Here is a 16,785-nt window from a genome sequence, read left to right on the forward strand (position 1 = left end):
TGGCAATCCTAGGGACATTTTGTTTCTGCATAAATTTATGTAGCTTTTTGTTCACTTCCTTTTTAAACTTTATTTATTTGTTTTATTTGATAGAACACTGAAAAATGAGAGGGAGGGGAAGTAGAGAGACAGACAGACAGACAGAGAGAGTCATAGATAAATTTGCAGTACTGATTCACTTGTGAAGCTTTCTTCCTATAGATGAGGACTGGGGGCTTGAGCCTGCATCCTTATTCATAGCAATAATAGCAATATGTGCACCTGGCCCTTTTTTTTTTTTTTTTACATCCAGGGTTCTCTCTAGGGCTCAGTGCCTACATTAGGAATCCACTGCTTTGCTCCTGGAGGGCATTTTTCCCCATTGTTGTTCTTATTTGATATTGTTGTTGGATAGGGCAGAGAGAAATCAAGAGAGGAGGGGAAGACAGAGTGGGGGAGAGAAAAATAGACAACTGCAGACCTGCTTCACTGCTTGTGAGGTGACCCCTCCCCCCTGCAGGTGGGGAGTCTGGGACTAGAACTAGACCCTTAATGCCAGTCCTTGCTCTTCGCACCATGTGCTCTTAACCAGGTGCCACCAGCCAGCCCTCATGTTCTATTCTTTTAAAGAAATTTAGTGGTATTTTGATGGTGATGCATTAAATATGTATATGGCTCTGGGTCAGATGATATTTTTTCTCTTTTATAAATGTTTTGCAACTCATCATAATTTATAAAAAAACAACAAAAAGTTTGAAGTTAAAAAGATAAGAAATTAATTACATGGTGAAATATATGGGATTGATGGCAAGTTACATAGTCCTTGCTTCATCAGGGAGATGTAGTTTGGGTACCAGACACTGTTCTAATAACTTTACTAATCAGGATCACTAAAAGTTAATAATTATACTATAAGTCAAGTTTCCTTAGCATCTCATTTTTAGAAATGGCTACAGTTTTAAATAGAAAATTTATATATTACTGAATTTTCAGAGAAGAGTCAGATATATAAACCAGTAACTAGAAAAATGAAATAAAAATGAAATGGGTTTGCTTATTCACATTATACTCTAAAATATTTGCAAGTATAATCACCTTACTTTTTCAAGTACTTATACTAATGGCATACTTTATTTTGAAATTATGTCATAATCCTACCAATAGTTTAAAAAATGGAATCTATTCCTTTAACTTCAACATATATGCTTTTTACTTCCTTTGGGTAAATTCCCAGGGAAGAAAATGTTAGGTCATATAGTAAGTCCATTTCTAGTCCAACCATTGTTCTTACAGTGGTTTTATCTGTGAATGTGAAATAGCAGATTGAAATAATTCTGCATGTAAGTGGAACACTTGCACTTTTTTTTTAACTCACGTTATTTTCAGGTCAAATGTTGAATTTTCAGTGTGAATGAGAGTTTATTATATATATTGTATATATAGTGTATAGTCATTAAGTGAACAAGTGTTAATGCCACTAAGAACATTCATATGTTTATTATTCATTTGACTAGGTTAAATGTAACTTTCCAACTAATATCATCATTGTTGATGTACTTTATAAATAGCTATTTATAAGAAATTAGACAATTGAAAAATAGTAGATCAGAAACATGACAATCTAAATACTAAACCTGATACTTTATCAAGTACTAGGCAAGTGCATATTCATATCCCATATAATATCTAAAGAAACAGTAGTGCTTCTGTCTTCCTCATTATTGAGACCTGAACTTGCTGAAAAGTAGCAGATACTCAATGACTATTTGTTGAATGATTTGCTATATATAAATTGGATACTTACTTACTTCTCATGATCAGAAAATGGAAATAATGTCATCTATTCAGTGTTCATCTTATTAAGTGGCAACTATAAAGTAATATAAATATCATTACCAGTAGGAGGTCAGTGTTTTGGCTATCATTCAAATAGCACTGTAATTCATTTTTAAAATTTAAAGTGGTTTTATCTACCATAATTTTTTTTATCTCTACAGATTAGACTCACTCTATTATAGGGATTATCTTAGAATGTTTTTATTATAAAATACAAACATGCCATTTAGATAAAATTACTATTTAAATATGCTTTTCTGGATTATAGATTGTATTTCTCAAATTATATCACTCTAATATTTTTTTTAAATGTAATCTTCTATTTTGCAAAAACATAGAGTCCAGGATTTGTGTCCCTGTTATTGTACTAGTTCTTTCAGGAAATTCATTGTTATAGGCACATTGTTATTCTTAAAAAATTCCCACTTTTCATTGTCTTGAATTAAGTAGGTTTGTTAAGAGATTGTTAATCATGTTTAAAATCATAATGCAGTTTCTCATCCACTGAATTGTCAGTCTCCAAAGTATTTTTAAATATCACTATTTCAAACAAATGCATTATCTACTAGTGCATTATCTGTTTCTTTTCTGAATAAAGAACACATTTATATATACACTATTAAATTCACTTTTTATATTAAAGAGGAATAATATTCTCAATATCCTATAAATGACATCATCATTTATATTTGTATTTAACTTTCAAGCAAATTGTTACACCCATAAGCCTAGTCCTACAAAGAAATTAACTTAGTGCCAAAGAAAAGATGCCTTGATTAAGTAAAAGAAAAAAGTGTTACTTTTATAGTATTTATCTATATAAATACATTTAATCCGATTTTTCCTGGTAATGAAAGGTAGAAAATTTTAATAAAACTTTCTGTTTATGAGTATTTTAACATTTTATCAACCTTTAGTTATAGTCCTTGGAGTCAGTTATGAACAGTTGCATCCTCTTAAGTATTGTTTTCTAATCTTACAGTCCTATCTTCCCTTTCCTTTCAAAGATTTCTATCCTGCTACACTGAATATTGATTGCAATTATCATAAGCAGACAAATTATAACTTTTTTATCTCCTGAGCTTCACTGCACTGGTATGATTTTTTTTCTAGACAGAAAGGCAGAGATGGCAGGTGAAAGGGGTGAGAACAACAGGCAAGAAGCACAGCACCAGAGCTTCCCACAGTGCCTAGTGGGGAAGGAAGTAATTGGCTCAAACTTGGATCCCAAGCATGATAATGCAGGCACAGTATTAAGGTACACTATTTTGCTGGCCAATTATAACTTTTAAAGTAATGAAACTATCCCAGATAAGTAAATGTGTAAATAAGTGTGTGCAAAATATAAACAGAGTCCATCAGGAGTTGTGAAGATCACTATTGTCAAGGAGCTTCTTTCTTTTTTAAAAAAAATTTTTTAACATTTTACTAGTGACAGTATTGATTTACAAATTATAAGATAACAGGATTGTTCTGCACCATTCCCACTTCCAGAGTTCTGTGTCCCCATTCCCTCCATGGAAGCTGCAGTAGTTTTCCCAAGGTTGAAGATATTGGTTGATTATTTTTGTGCAAATATATTCTCCCAGTTGCTAGGTTTTTCAAGGAATTTCCTTCTATTGTGGAATAGTTTATTGTCCCTCAGATCTTTGATACTGACAATTCATGCATGCAGGTATTGACTATATCACAAATGGAAATATACTACATAGGAAACCATGTAAGAAAATAAATATTAGCAATTAATCTTAATTAAGATATCTTTAAAAATCTAGAAGCATCATCTGAAGACTTGTGTCTGCTGGTTGAATGCAGGCCTTCCATGACTGAGGCGACCCTGTCAAAATAGATACTGGAGTAGTGTTCTGGTTTCTCTCTCTATCTCACTTATATGAGACTTCCTCTAGTATGAAGTGAATAAAGTAAACCTTAAACAATAAAAAAGCAGTGTTATAATCATAATGTCTTATTTCTTACATAAAGCTATACAATTTAGGGGTCATTTCCCCAAGATTATAAAGTTATGTATAACTTTATCTAAAATATGAAAGTAATGTGTACATTTTTCTTTTTTAAAATTTTTAAAATATTTATTTTCCTTTTTGTTGTCCTTATTTTTTTATTGTTGTTGCAGTTATTATTGTAGTTATTGATGTTGTCGTTGTTGAGTAGGACAGAGAGAAATGGAGAGAGGAAGGGAAGACAGAGAGGGGGAGAGAAAGATAGTCACCTGAAGACCTGCTTCACCACTTGTGAAGCGACTCCCCTGCAGGTGGGGAGCCGGGGGCTCGAACCAGGATCCTTATGCAGGTCCTTACACTTTGTGCCATCTGCGTTTAACCCACTACGCTACTGCCCACCTCCCTGTACATTTTTCTTATATAGAAAGAGTTTCAGAGCTAACACACACAAGAACTAGATTCTAAATCCCTTAACCAAAAAAATCGTTAGAGACAATAACTGCTTATTTTTTGTAGTTATTGTTTAAAAGATATTAAGCAACAAGTAAGCCCACCATGTCTACATATGAGATTTTTTTACCTCTATGAACAAAAATTTTACTTCTATGAGCAAATAATTTCAAATTTCCAAAATATAGGATATATTAATTGATTATTGAGTTTGCATTTTATACAAGTTTAGTTATTCACTGATACTGTAAGACATTTTTTCTACTTTAGTGTTACTTCAGATTTACTATTCTTAATGTGAAAAATAATTGTCTTTGTGTTGATATCTAGAGAATCGGATAAAGAAACTAACTGAAAACAGGTGCCAAGATAAGGCCCGGGAAAGAAAAATAAGAAAAGATAAAAGAAATAGAAGACACTCACTAATAGTTTGAAAATTAGACTGTAGCTCTATAGTTTATAAAAAGGATACCATATGGAGATACAACATTTAAAACCATGAGCTATTTTGCATATTCTGTGAAAGAAGTACTCCATTAAACTACTATCATTTTTTTTTCTTTTTTATTTAAGAAAGGATTAATTAACAAAACCATAGGGTAGGAGGGGTACAACTCCACACAATTCCCACCGTCCAATCTCCATATCCCACCCCCTCCCCCGATAGCTTTCCCATTCTCTATCCCTCTGGGAGCATGGACCCAGGGTCATTGAGGGTTGCAGAAGGTAGAAGGTCTGGCTTCTGTAATTGCTTCCTCGCTTTTAACCTATGCATTCATGATATGAAACTTAATACGTTAAGGTAAGGTTTTCACCAAATATCCAAATAGAGTTATCAAAAAATTTGCTAGCCTCTGCCAAAAAATATATCAAAGTAAAACATGAAATATGTGAGGTCCTTGAGTGATAGATTATGAAAATTTTCTTTTTTTAAGTTACTACTGAAGTGAGTTTTCCAGCCCAGGGTCCAAGGATACACCTTTCTTGAAATGGTTTTGATATTACTATCATAAGTGTGAGAGACATGCATAAGATATGTGCTGTGACTCTTATTTTAAAATATATTTAATCAGAAAACTGGATTTAATCAGATGACTGCAATACTATATGCTATGTTCTTTGATGGTGGTTGCCATGGAGTGTCTCTCTCTCTCTCTCTCTCTTTCTTTCTCTCTCCTCTCTCTCTCTCTCTCTCTCTGTGATGTATGTGTGGGGAAATGGTGGTCAGCAAATAATTCTTGATTCAGATGACTTTTGAGAAAATGGTAGGAGGGAGTAATTGGGTCACAAGCATAATGAAGCAGTCTGTGTATATGTGTGAAAGTGAGAGAATATGTGAGTTTCCCAAGTAGAATTAAGTGGTATGGGGAGAAAAGTGAAATATGAAGGCAAAAATATCCCTTAGCTAAGTAACAGTGAATTTTTCTTCAGGGCTATAGATTGTCACAGGGTTGTTTTAAGAAGGTTACAAGTGAACTTTTGATATAACAGAGGGTCAGAGTATAAATAAATAAAAAAATAATTATTGGCTTGGTTGCTTTACTGGATGGTGAGGAGCACTGGAAAGAATTGCATTGTCATGATTAATTAAGGTATCGATTTAAAAGTAGAGTGAAGATTTATAATAGAAAGTTGTATGTCACGGAAGTGGAATATTTCTCACTATTACTACATTCTGTAGCCTACAAAGATCTCACTAGTTCAAGGTTTTTTGTCATTTTCAGTTTGTTATTAACCAAATATTAACTCTTAAGCTCAAATTTTCTTGTCAGTGAATGAGAGATGAATGGTAGGCTACATGTTATATAAATGTGATCTTTCAGTTGTAAATATTGAACATTATTTGTTACTGCTTATAAAATAATTATTAACATTTCCTTGTTAACGTTTGTAAACAATTGTTTCTGTCTGTGTTAAATTAAAGTATATAAAATTTTTGAGACTAAGGATAGGATGAAAGATTCACTGGAAGAAAGATAATTTATTAGAGTGGGTATTATGAATATACCTGTGTGTTGATATGCTTCTGGATTCTGCTTGTGAAGCCTTCTGATTTTATCATCACATTGGGTTCGCTTGTGTTGCTTGCTATGTGTTCTGTTTGCAGGTCCACTATTGGCTGGGCACCCCCTGCCCCCAGATATTGGTTTGGTGCCCCCCCACCCCACCCCCCGCCTCTGGGACATTTGGTTTAGTCATTGCTTTAGTCATTGCTGGTTTGCACTTCTTCCTTCTCCCCACCCCCTATTGTACCTATTTCCTTTGTTCCTGACTCTTCTGCAGGAGGAGAGAGATGCAAGACAGAATTGGGTTGTGATTAGATTAGATTAGTTTGTTGAACCACATCCCTGCTCGTCAATAAAGATCGAACTGTGTTGTGTTCAGCTCAGCCATGATTCTCTGGTCTTCTCTGTCTCCCGCCCGTGAAGCCAGTCCGTGAAAACGACACGTGTGTGTGTGTGTGTGTGTGTGTGTGTGTGTGTGTGTGTGTGTGTGTGTGTGTGTGTGTGTGTGAAAAAGGTGCCAGGCAGTGGTGCACCTGGTTGAGTGCACACATTACAGTGTGCAAGGACCCCTGGTCCCCGTCTGCAGGGGGAAGCTTCACAGTGTTGAAGCAGGGCTGCAGGTCTCTCTCTCTCTCTTTCTCTCTCTCTCTTTCCCCTTCCACTCTCATAATTTCTCTCTGTCTCTGTTGAATAGTAAATAAATAAGTAGAAGTATTTGGAATTCCTATGAGAAAAGGTCTAACTTTCCCTCGTAACAAGAAATGATTAAGGACAGAGAGAGAGGTTGATTTTAATTAAATAAATGTTGATATCATTTGAAGACAGAATCATAACACAACTCCATGGAGTGATGATTCCAGATACATATTGCTGTTCATCAATAATTCCCTAATAATATATGTGCTTATTTTAAATCATACCACTAAGCTATTATAAGCTGAGACTGTGTATCCATGTTGTTACATCATGTCTATTTGGACTTTCTGTGAGGGATTGTTACACAAAAACTTCTTAGTCTTATTTTTTTTCTTTTGCCTCCAGGGTTATTATTGGGCCTCAGTGCCTGCACTAAGAATCCACTACTCCTGGAGTCCATTTTCCCAATTTATTGCCCTTATTGTCATTGCTGTAGTTTTTGGATAGGACAGAGATAAATTGAGGGAGGAGGAAAAGACAGAGAGGAAAAAGAAAAGAAAAATAGATACCTACAGACCTGCTTCACTGCCTGTGAGGCAACCCCCCTTCAGGTGGGGAGCCAGGAGCTAGAACTGGGATCCTTGCACTGGTCAGTCCTTGCGCTTGGCGCCATGTGTGCTTTTAACCCACTGCGCTACCACCTGAACCCCATTACTGTTAAATTTAAGTTTCCATATATCCATTCATTCAAATAGAGGGGATCACTTGAAACTTAATATATTTTCCTGTGAGTGCTGGTTTGTATTAGTATTTAACACTAACGTGAATTTTTCATATTTACAGAAATGTATGTAGATATAACTATGATTGGATATATCAACATATTTGTTTTTAACATTGACATGTGTAAAGATTCATAGAATTTATTTATTTGAAATTATTTCTGGATAAAATAGAAATTATCATTCACTAAAATACATTGTCAGAGACAGTATAAATCACAAATCATATTGTGGAAACAGCATTAAAATATATTAATGCCCATGTATAACCCAAAAACATGTTTACTTTATGACTTAATTAAGATACACATTTGAACTACTGATTTATAGACTAAATGTGCTTTAGAAAGAACAAATTGTATTTTATTTTCTACTTACACAATGAAATAAGCAACTAAGAGCATAATTTAAAATATTTAAATGAAGTTAAAAGTATTGCTTAATAAATGATCACACTGATACATCACACTGATACTTTTCCGTACCAGAAAATCATAATATCCATGTTTTATAAAATCATGCATATTATATATATATATATGAAATATAACACAATTTCCTAAAAGTAGCTTGAACTATCATAATAGCTATTTTCACAGGTGATACTATCATAATAGCTATCATGTATTAAACATTGACTTTTACATTAGCCTTAGGAAGTAATTACTATAATTGCCCTTATTTGAGGAAACATGTCACAGGTAGATAGAATAATTTAGTTAGCAATCCAAATAAAAAATCAAAGCTTGGGAGTCGGGCTGTAGTACAGCGGGCTAAGCGCAGGTGGTACAAAGCACAAAGAACGGCATAAGGATCCCGGTTCGAACCCTGGCTCCCCACCTGCAGGGGAGTCGCTTCACAGGCGGTGAAGCAGGTCTGCAGGTGGTGTCTATCTTTCTCTCCCCCTCTCTGTCTTCCCCTCCCTCTCTCCATTTCTCTCTGTCCTATCCAACAACAACAACAACAATAATAACTACAACAATAAAACAACAAGGGCAACGAAAGGGAAAAAATAAGTAAAATAAATATTTTAAAAAATTATAAAAAAAATCAAAGCTAGTATTACTTGATATATTGCTTTTATATACAGTTAAATAATCTCCCTTCAAATAACCAGAGCATTAGTGTAAACTGAGTTAACATATTTTCTTAGAGGAAATAAATAGGAGGTATAGAATAATAGACATGTCTACCTTTTAGAATATAGTTGAGTGTTTAAATATTTTCATGAAGTCTCTAAAGGAAAAATGCATATCTTGAATGTTATTTTGCTATTAGATTTACATAAGTAGGAGAAAATGACTATAAGGCTAGGGAGAGAGCATGATGGTTATATAAAAGGCTTTTATGCTTGAAACTCTGATGCTCCAGGTTCAATCTCCAAAATCACCATAAGCCCTAGCTGAGCTGTGCTCAAATATGGAGGAGAAGAAGGATGAGGAGGAAATAATGTGATATCATAAATGTTTGAAAAAGCAAACATTTTTACAAAGCATTACACAATCACCAAATAATACAAAAATTATATAGGAAATATTGTATTTTATGAATATGAAGTTATTTAAATGCAGAAAACTGGTGCCTAAGAAAGTAACATTAATATCTAATATTTACTATTATTAATTATAATCTGGAAATTATGCTTATTTCCTTGTTTGAAACAAAAATATAGTGGTATACTGAAGAATTGCTAGGAACCTGATATTGAAAATTCCCATATAATGTACTTGTCTATATCACAGTTTAGCAAAGATAGCTTTGGTTATATTGAATGAGCTGATAATTTAATTTTTATATAAATTGATTTGAATAAGGCTTAAATAATTTAAAATACAGATTTCAGAGTAAAACCCTTTGTGGTAGATATTTGATGCCAATACAACAGTTTTTTTTTTTTCATAAATTCTTCACTCACAGATTATATCAGTTGTTATTTTATGACTTTTTAAAAACATGTGCATTTGTTTTCCTGTTTTGTGTTACACTGTTTTGTGCAACATTTTACCATGCATCCAAGATTTTCAGAGAGAAATGTGGGTATCATTTTGAATTTATGGATCAATTGCTAGTCATAAGCCAAGTGAAAGAAAATTGAGTCATAGATAATTATAGAGTGATTTATGTTATGATTATTAAGAAAAACAGAATGTGTTTCTAATTATTTGAAAAAATGTCTCATGTAAAATCAAGTCATGTCAGTTTGGAAAATATTTTGGTTCAAAAAAAGATGTTATTAGTATTATCTTAGTTACAAATTTGCCTCGTTTCCTAGGCAACTCTGAATGTCTTGAATCAATAGAAAAAGGTTTGCTAACATGAGTTCTATGTAGTCATGATGGGAGGCTCCATGGAAGAAGGGATGGACCAAACCAGTGGAGGCTCTGGAATTTCCAGCAAGCTTTAAAGAAAAACCACCCTTAGTCATCTTTGCTAATAAAACCTGGCTATTTTTCCCCCCTAGTTTGAAAATTCTCAAAAGACTTTCAGCTCTAAAGCCTATTTCACTTTCTTTAACCCAGTGTTTTCCAGATATATATGTTGCTGGAAATATCTTTCAAATTAATAGATATTTTGGAAAGAGTTGTAGTTACTAGCTCTGCAACAGATAGTCCAAATTAACTCACCATACTAGTTATTTTCTCTCATATTACAAGTCATTAATTTCCAAATTTAACTTTATTTTTGTTTTAAGAGATACTCATTTACTGACTTTGCTAGATCTTCAACAGATTGAGTTATGTTAGTTTTCTGAATACCACTTTTTTTTTTCTTTTCTTTTCTTTCTTTTTTTTGCCTCCAGGGTTATCACTGGGGCTGGTTGTCTGCACTAGGAAGCCATTCCTCCTAAAGGCTTTTTTTTTTCTCTTTCGCTCTTTTGTTGCCCTTGTTTATCATTGTTGTTACTGTTGTTGTTGGCTAAGACAGAAAGAAATCAAGAGAGAATGGGAAGACAGAGAGGGAGAGAGACAGATAGCCACCTGCAGACCTGCTTCACCGCTTGTGAAGCGACCCCCCTGCAGGTGGGGAGCCTAGAGCTGGAACCAGAATCCTTATGCTGGTCCTTCATCTTTGCTTTGCGCCATGTACTCTTAACCCGCTGCACTACTGCCCAGCTCCCGACCACTACTTTTAATGCTGTTCATTTTCTGTATAATCAGAGAAGGAACCCAGGTCCTTTTGCATAGACAATACTATCCATTGATTTCTCAGCTCTGGTCTTTCCATGATATATTTTAGGGTGAGAGAGATATCAAAGCACAGCTCCCCTGTATTCCCTGGGATCTGACCAAGGGTCTCACATGTGGAAGTGATGTGCTAGCTCTGTCTGCCGTCATTTACTAGACTCCCTGACCACCTTTACCTGCATTGAGAGTGTGATTTCTATGACAAAGTTTAGAGCCTTCACTCAAATATCATTTAAGTCCTTTTTTATTGAATGACACTTTCTAGTGCTCATTTTTAATTTTTTCCTTTTCAATTTGGTATTGCTTATCCTCTACTATGTGCGCATATTGCAAATGTTGCCCTGTCAATCCCCATATAAACCCAAGGTATCATTTTACCTCAGCCTAAAATAAGACGAGTATCTTAAAACAATCTTATAAATCTGTGATCACTGACAGACACATTCAGGATACAATCTCAAGTGTTTTCCATACAACCATGACTTGCTTTTTACAAATCCCCTTCATACAGCAGGATAGGCTAGAGGAATCTTGCAGCACAAACTATGCTTTTCATTTCATGGTTTTCTACTGAACTTCCCAGCAACCAACTGCTCAGAGGCAGTGAAACATTAATATGACTATATAGGATGGTTCTAAGTGTGACTATATAGTGTGACTTCATAGGAGATGCTTGATAATCCTTGAATCAAATTTATAACTTTGATTTGTGTGTGCTTAGTGGAAAATTACAGTATTGTTTTAATGGAAATGTGGTTAAGTTCAGCACACACAGCATAAAAATGTATGTAGGCTGAAAATTAACTCTTCTATATCATACTGATTTATGATTTTAACACTTTACTATCATTTATAGAAGAAATTGATGTAGGGTATTGTGAATAAGTTTATAAGCTGAGGCGGCATGCTGATAAATCTGGAAACATGTCAGAAATCACAATATGATGACTATAAAATAAGTTTTGTATTAAGATACTTAAAATAGATGAAGTTCATGACTTAAAAGGAAATTCTTATTTATATATTTACACATATATTCGATCTAGTATGTGTAAGAGAATTGAACCCCAAAATATGTACTATTTATATATATGTAAGGAATTTGAAAAAAAAAAAAACATAGGTAGTTTTTCCTCTCTCGAAAAGTTGATGATTGAATAGATTTACTGCCCTTTTGCATGGTATACCTAATGAAATTGTCACATAATCTGTGAGGAATATTTGTTCAATGAGAAACTAATATTCTCATGGAAACAGAATGGAAGTCATACAATAACTCATAATATAGTTGTATTTTATTTTATTTGGACTGAATCCTGGAAGATAATATTATTTGAATTGAATTGACTTATGAAAAAAACCTGCCTAGGAAGCAGAAGAGACCTCCCCTAAGTTGAGCTAGCACTTTACCGTGTGGGAGGACATGAATTTAAGCCCATATACAACTCAATATTATCACGCACATCATCAGGGTAGCTTCATGAATAGCAGAACAGTCCTGCTGAGGGTACATGGGATGGGAGGGGGGAGTAGATTCTTGAGCTTGAAACAATGCTGCAGATCTCTCTGTCCTCCCCTGCTATCTCAGTTTCACTGCTCTGTAACCAATAAATAAATATTCAAGAGAAATAGGGGAGGAAGGAAGGAAGGAAGGAAGGAAGGAAGGAAGGAAGGAAGGAAGGAAGGAAGGGAGGGAAAGAAAAAAAAGAAAGAAAAATTAAAGTTTATTCTAAGAAAAAAGTATATACTTGTTTGTCTGGGATTAGTGAGAACAAATATTCTAGAATTAAGTATGGAGAATATAGAGATTTATATATCAGAATCTTGCCATTGCTACAACAAAATATTACATGAAATTTTCCTTTACTTCTGTAGGAATGTCATACTGGATTAAGTTCATAATGAATTAATCTTAGCTACAGCTGCAAAAAGTCTATTTCCACCTAAGTTCAAATGCATAGGCATTTGGTGGTAGAAGTACAGTATATCTTTTTGTAGCTGCAAAATCAACCCGTAAAGTGCCTATATACTAAAAACCATAAAGTTTACACACACACACACAATCACACACACACACACACACACACACACACATACACACACACACAGACACTCACATGATTAAACAGGGAAAGATGGGATCTATCATCTTATTCAAGAGGTTAAGGGGGTATGTTGGTTAAGTTTGGTGCTGATATGTTTAGATATCAATACATCTGCTATTCAAAGTGTGCATTTTGGAGTTTCTCTTTTTAAGACGGTGTAATAATAAAATAAAATGGGATTTTTCTTACCAAATCCAAAATCGTAAGTCACAATATTACTACTATATAAATACAAATTTTCTGAAAGCATTTGTTACCATTTTGTATCATTTTGCAATATCCTTCATAATAGAACACAATTCTAACAACTTTTTCATCAAGACTAAATGTAGGCTTCTGTCTTGAGACAACTTGGTGGACAGGCCAACTGTTACAGCATCAAGCCAATGGTTGCAGCATATTTGAAAAGGGTTATTATAGTAGCTATAGTATTATTATAGATTCAGGGTTCAACAAACTGAAGTTAATGAGAAATAATATGATATTGGTAGATAAAGATGTAGAGGGAGTCATTAAAAGACTTCCTGAGAAACTATAATGACAGGATGTTCTGCAGTAAGAGAGCACTGGACCTAACTGTGAGACAGAGGTCTTGCTAAAGAGTAATGGACAAAATATGAAGAAGATAAATTATACCTTGAACCATATCTGGAAATTATTCAGGAAAGAAAAGAAAGAGAATGGGCAAAGAAGTAATCATGCAGTTAAAATCTGTGTATATAGCCCCCTTTTTTTTTTCTTGATCTCCAGGGTTATTGCTAGGGCTTGGTGCCTGTACCATAAACCCACTTCTCCTGGAGGCTATTTGTTTTCCCTTTTTTGTTGCCCTTGTTATTATTATTTTTATCGTTGTGCTTATTTTTATTATTGTTGTTATTGATGTCTTTGTTGTTGGACAGGAGAGAGAGAAATGGAGAGAGGAGGTGAAGACAGAGAGAGCGAGAGAAAGATAGACACCTGCAGACCTGCTTCACCGCCTGTGAAGTGACTCCCCTGCAGGTGGGGAGCTAGGACCTTGAACCAGGATCCTTATGCCAGATCCTTGCACTTAGTGCCACATGCACTTAACCAGCTGCGCTACTGCCTGACCCCCTGAATATAGCCATATTATAATTATTCTTATGAAGTTAGGTGAACCTGAAATGTACATTTAGAACTTACCTGACCTGCAAGAGTATTATTTTAAAATAAATATTATAATTGATATTATAAAATAGAAGACTGAATTTAAGATAATTTTTACTCCAAAAAAGAGTTAGTGTTCTGTTAAAAGAGGGAAATGAGAGGTATGCATCTTCTGTGAACTAAGTAGTAGTACTACTCAATACTGTGTCATAATGTTTCGATAATTAAGTAATTGCAGCTGATTTTGTAAGAATATAATGCATTACAGCTGTAAACTAACTGTCTGTATAAGACTAACAAAGCAGATTGCTTTACATCACCACAGTGTAAGCAACATACATTGTTGATAAAGCTCTACAGTGTGCAGTTCATTTTTAAAAATTATATCCTACATTGCATCTTTATAAAATTTATATACACCTTTCTCCTAATCCATACTCACTCCAACTGCTACTCTTTACCTGTATAATTCTATAGAATGCTTTATCTTTCTTCATGTTTTTCTGAAATATATTTCACTGAATATTTCATGTGAACCCTACACCTTTTTTTATCCCACACTTATTTAAGAAACAAATGTCCATAAATTCAAATTCAAGTAAGTCACCCTTAATGTCACATAACACAATGGCAATTATCACAGGACACCACAGGAGATGAGCTGCAAAAAATAAATAGAAAAGCAAAACCCTCTTGTATATCAAATGGACAAACCTGATTCTCTCCATTTCTCAGAATCTGATTCACACAGCTTCTCATTTCCTCTGTGTCTCTCTATCTTTTCTCTAATTTTATTTGTGCTAATTTTTCAGTCCTAATTAGCATCCCATTGCATGTCACAGGTTAGCTATATACTCTCTGTAGAGAACTTGAAGAATTTAAGATGTAGGAGTATATTAGTCATCACCCATTTGTTCTCATCTCCAATCTGTCAGTATTGGCTTCTTGACCTCCACCTACAAGCATACTATTTCTCTAAACTAAAGGAATAAAAATATTAAAAGGTTTCCATAACTTCTGTTGATTCCACAGACATTCCTGTCTGTTACTGCCAAATTATCCAATTTCATTCACTATCTATATTTCCTTACCTTATTCTTTTTTAAATTTTCAGTAGTTACCTTCTCTTCTTTTTCTCTCCCACTCCATATTTCTTTTCTTTTTCCCTCCCTCTGTCCCTTCCTTCTTTTACTCACTCCTTTCCTTCCTACCTCCCTTCTTTCCTTCCTCCCTTCCTTCCTTCCTTCCTCCCTCCCTCCCTTCCTCCCTGCCTTCCTTCCTTCCTTTCTTTTTCACTTCCTTCTTTCTTTCTTTCTTTCTTTCTTTCTTTCTTTCTTTCTTTCTTTCTTTCTTTCTTTCTTTCTTTCTTTCACTTTGATGCAGTACATCCTACCTAGTCCAAATATAATTTTTTTGTGTTTTGTTTTCTTGTCATATCTCTTAAGCTTCATATATAAGTGAAGTCATCTTTATTTGTCCTCTTTTCAACTTAACTCACTTAGCCTTTTGCCTTCATGCACAGTGACCCCAGTTCAAGTCCCTGGTCTCTATCTGCAAGAGAGAAACTTCACAAGTGGTGAAGCAATGATGCAGACTGTCTCTCTCCCTTCTCATCTCCCTCTATTTTTTCTCAGTCTCTCTCATAATTCAAATAAAGCAATTAATTAATAAAACATAATGCCTTTAAGTTCCATCCAAGTTAAAGCATTCAAATCATCTGTCCTTGGACATCTGGTTTGCTTCCAAGGGATATTACTCATGCTGCTGTGAACATAGGTGTACACAGATTTCTGCAACTGGATATCTTTCTTTCCTTTGGGTATATCCTCAGGAGTAGAATTTCCAGGTGATAGGGTAGACCCATTTCTAGGTTTCTGAGTAGTTTCCATGTTGTTTTCCACAAGGATTCAATGAATTTGCATTCCCACCAGTAGTATAGAAGGGTTCTGTTGTCTCCACATTTTCTGCAACATATTCTGTTACTGTCTTTTCTGATATATAACATTCTTCTAAGGGTAAAATGGTATCTCAGTATTGCTTTTAATTTGAATTTCTCTGATAGTCAGTGACTGAGTATTTTTCCATATGTATGTTGAGTCTTTAGATCTCTTTAGGTGAAAATTCTGTCTATATTGTTGTCCTATTTTTGGATTAAAAAAAATAATTTTATTAGCTTTTTGTCTGGTGTGAGGCATATGAAGATCTTCTCACATTCTGTAAGTGTCTCCCTGTTTTGGTAATGACTCCATTTATGAGGTAGAAACTTTCAGCTTGTCTCTCTGACATTCAACTTTTAGGAACAGTAGAGTCAGATAGACAACATTTATGTTTTAGTTTTACTATTCCTCTATTGCCTTTAGCCACTTTGATTGAATAAAAAATTGGGTTAATAATGGCCTTATCTTAGAATATGTAAGAAATTAAATTGGGAATATAAAGGTGATCTGGTTTTGATATCTGTCACACCACTGATTATTTGGGCCATCTGACTGGCTAGGTAACTCTCTTCCTCCTCCTTCACTGCTCCATGTATGTCCCTCCCAAAGCTTCACATTCAGTGGATGACCTTCACCAACTACAGACAGGCCTGTCTTTAGTTGAGGGACTATGAATAGCTGATAGCTGTGCTCCCCTGCTGGAACCTCCAAACAAGCTCCTAAGTCCATTTGTAGAACTTAGGGTGGTCAAGCTTCTAAGACTCCAAACATATCCAAGTGAGG

The 16,785-nt window shown here is 34.5% G+C and overlaps 1 pseudogene; it reads left to right on the forward strand.

Moving 5' to 3' along the window:
* The window catches only part of LOC103124413 (cytochrome b-c1 complex subunit 7-like), a 35,479-nt pseudogene extending 21,843 nt beyond the window's left edge, over positions 1–13,636 (forward strand).
* Positions 13,637–16,785: the final 3,149 nt, after the last annotated feature.

Source organism: Erinaceus europaeus, chromosome 2 (assembly GCF_950295315.1).
Source record: "Erinaceus europaeus chromosome 2, mEriEur2.1, whole genome shotgun sequence".
Classification (NCBI taxonomy): Eukaryota; Metazoa; Chordata; class Mammalia; order Eulipotyphla; family Erinaceidae; genus Erinaceus; species Erinaceus europaeus.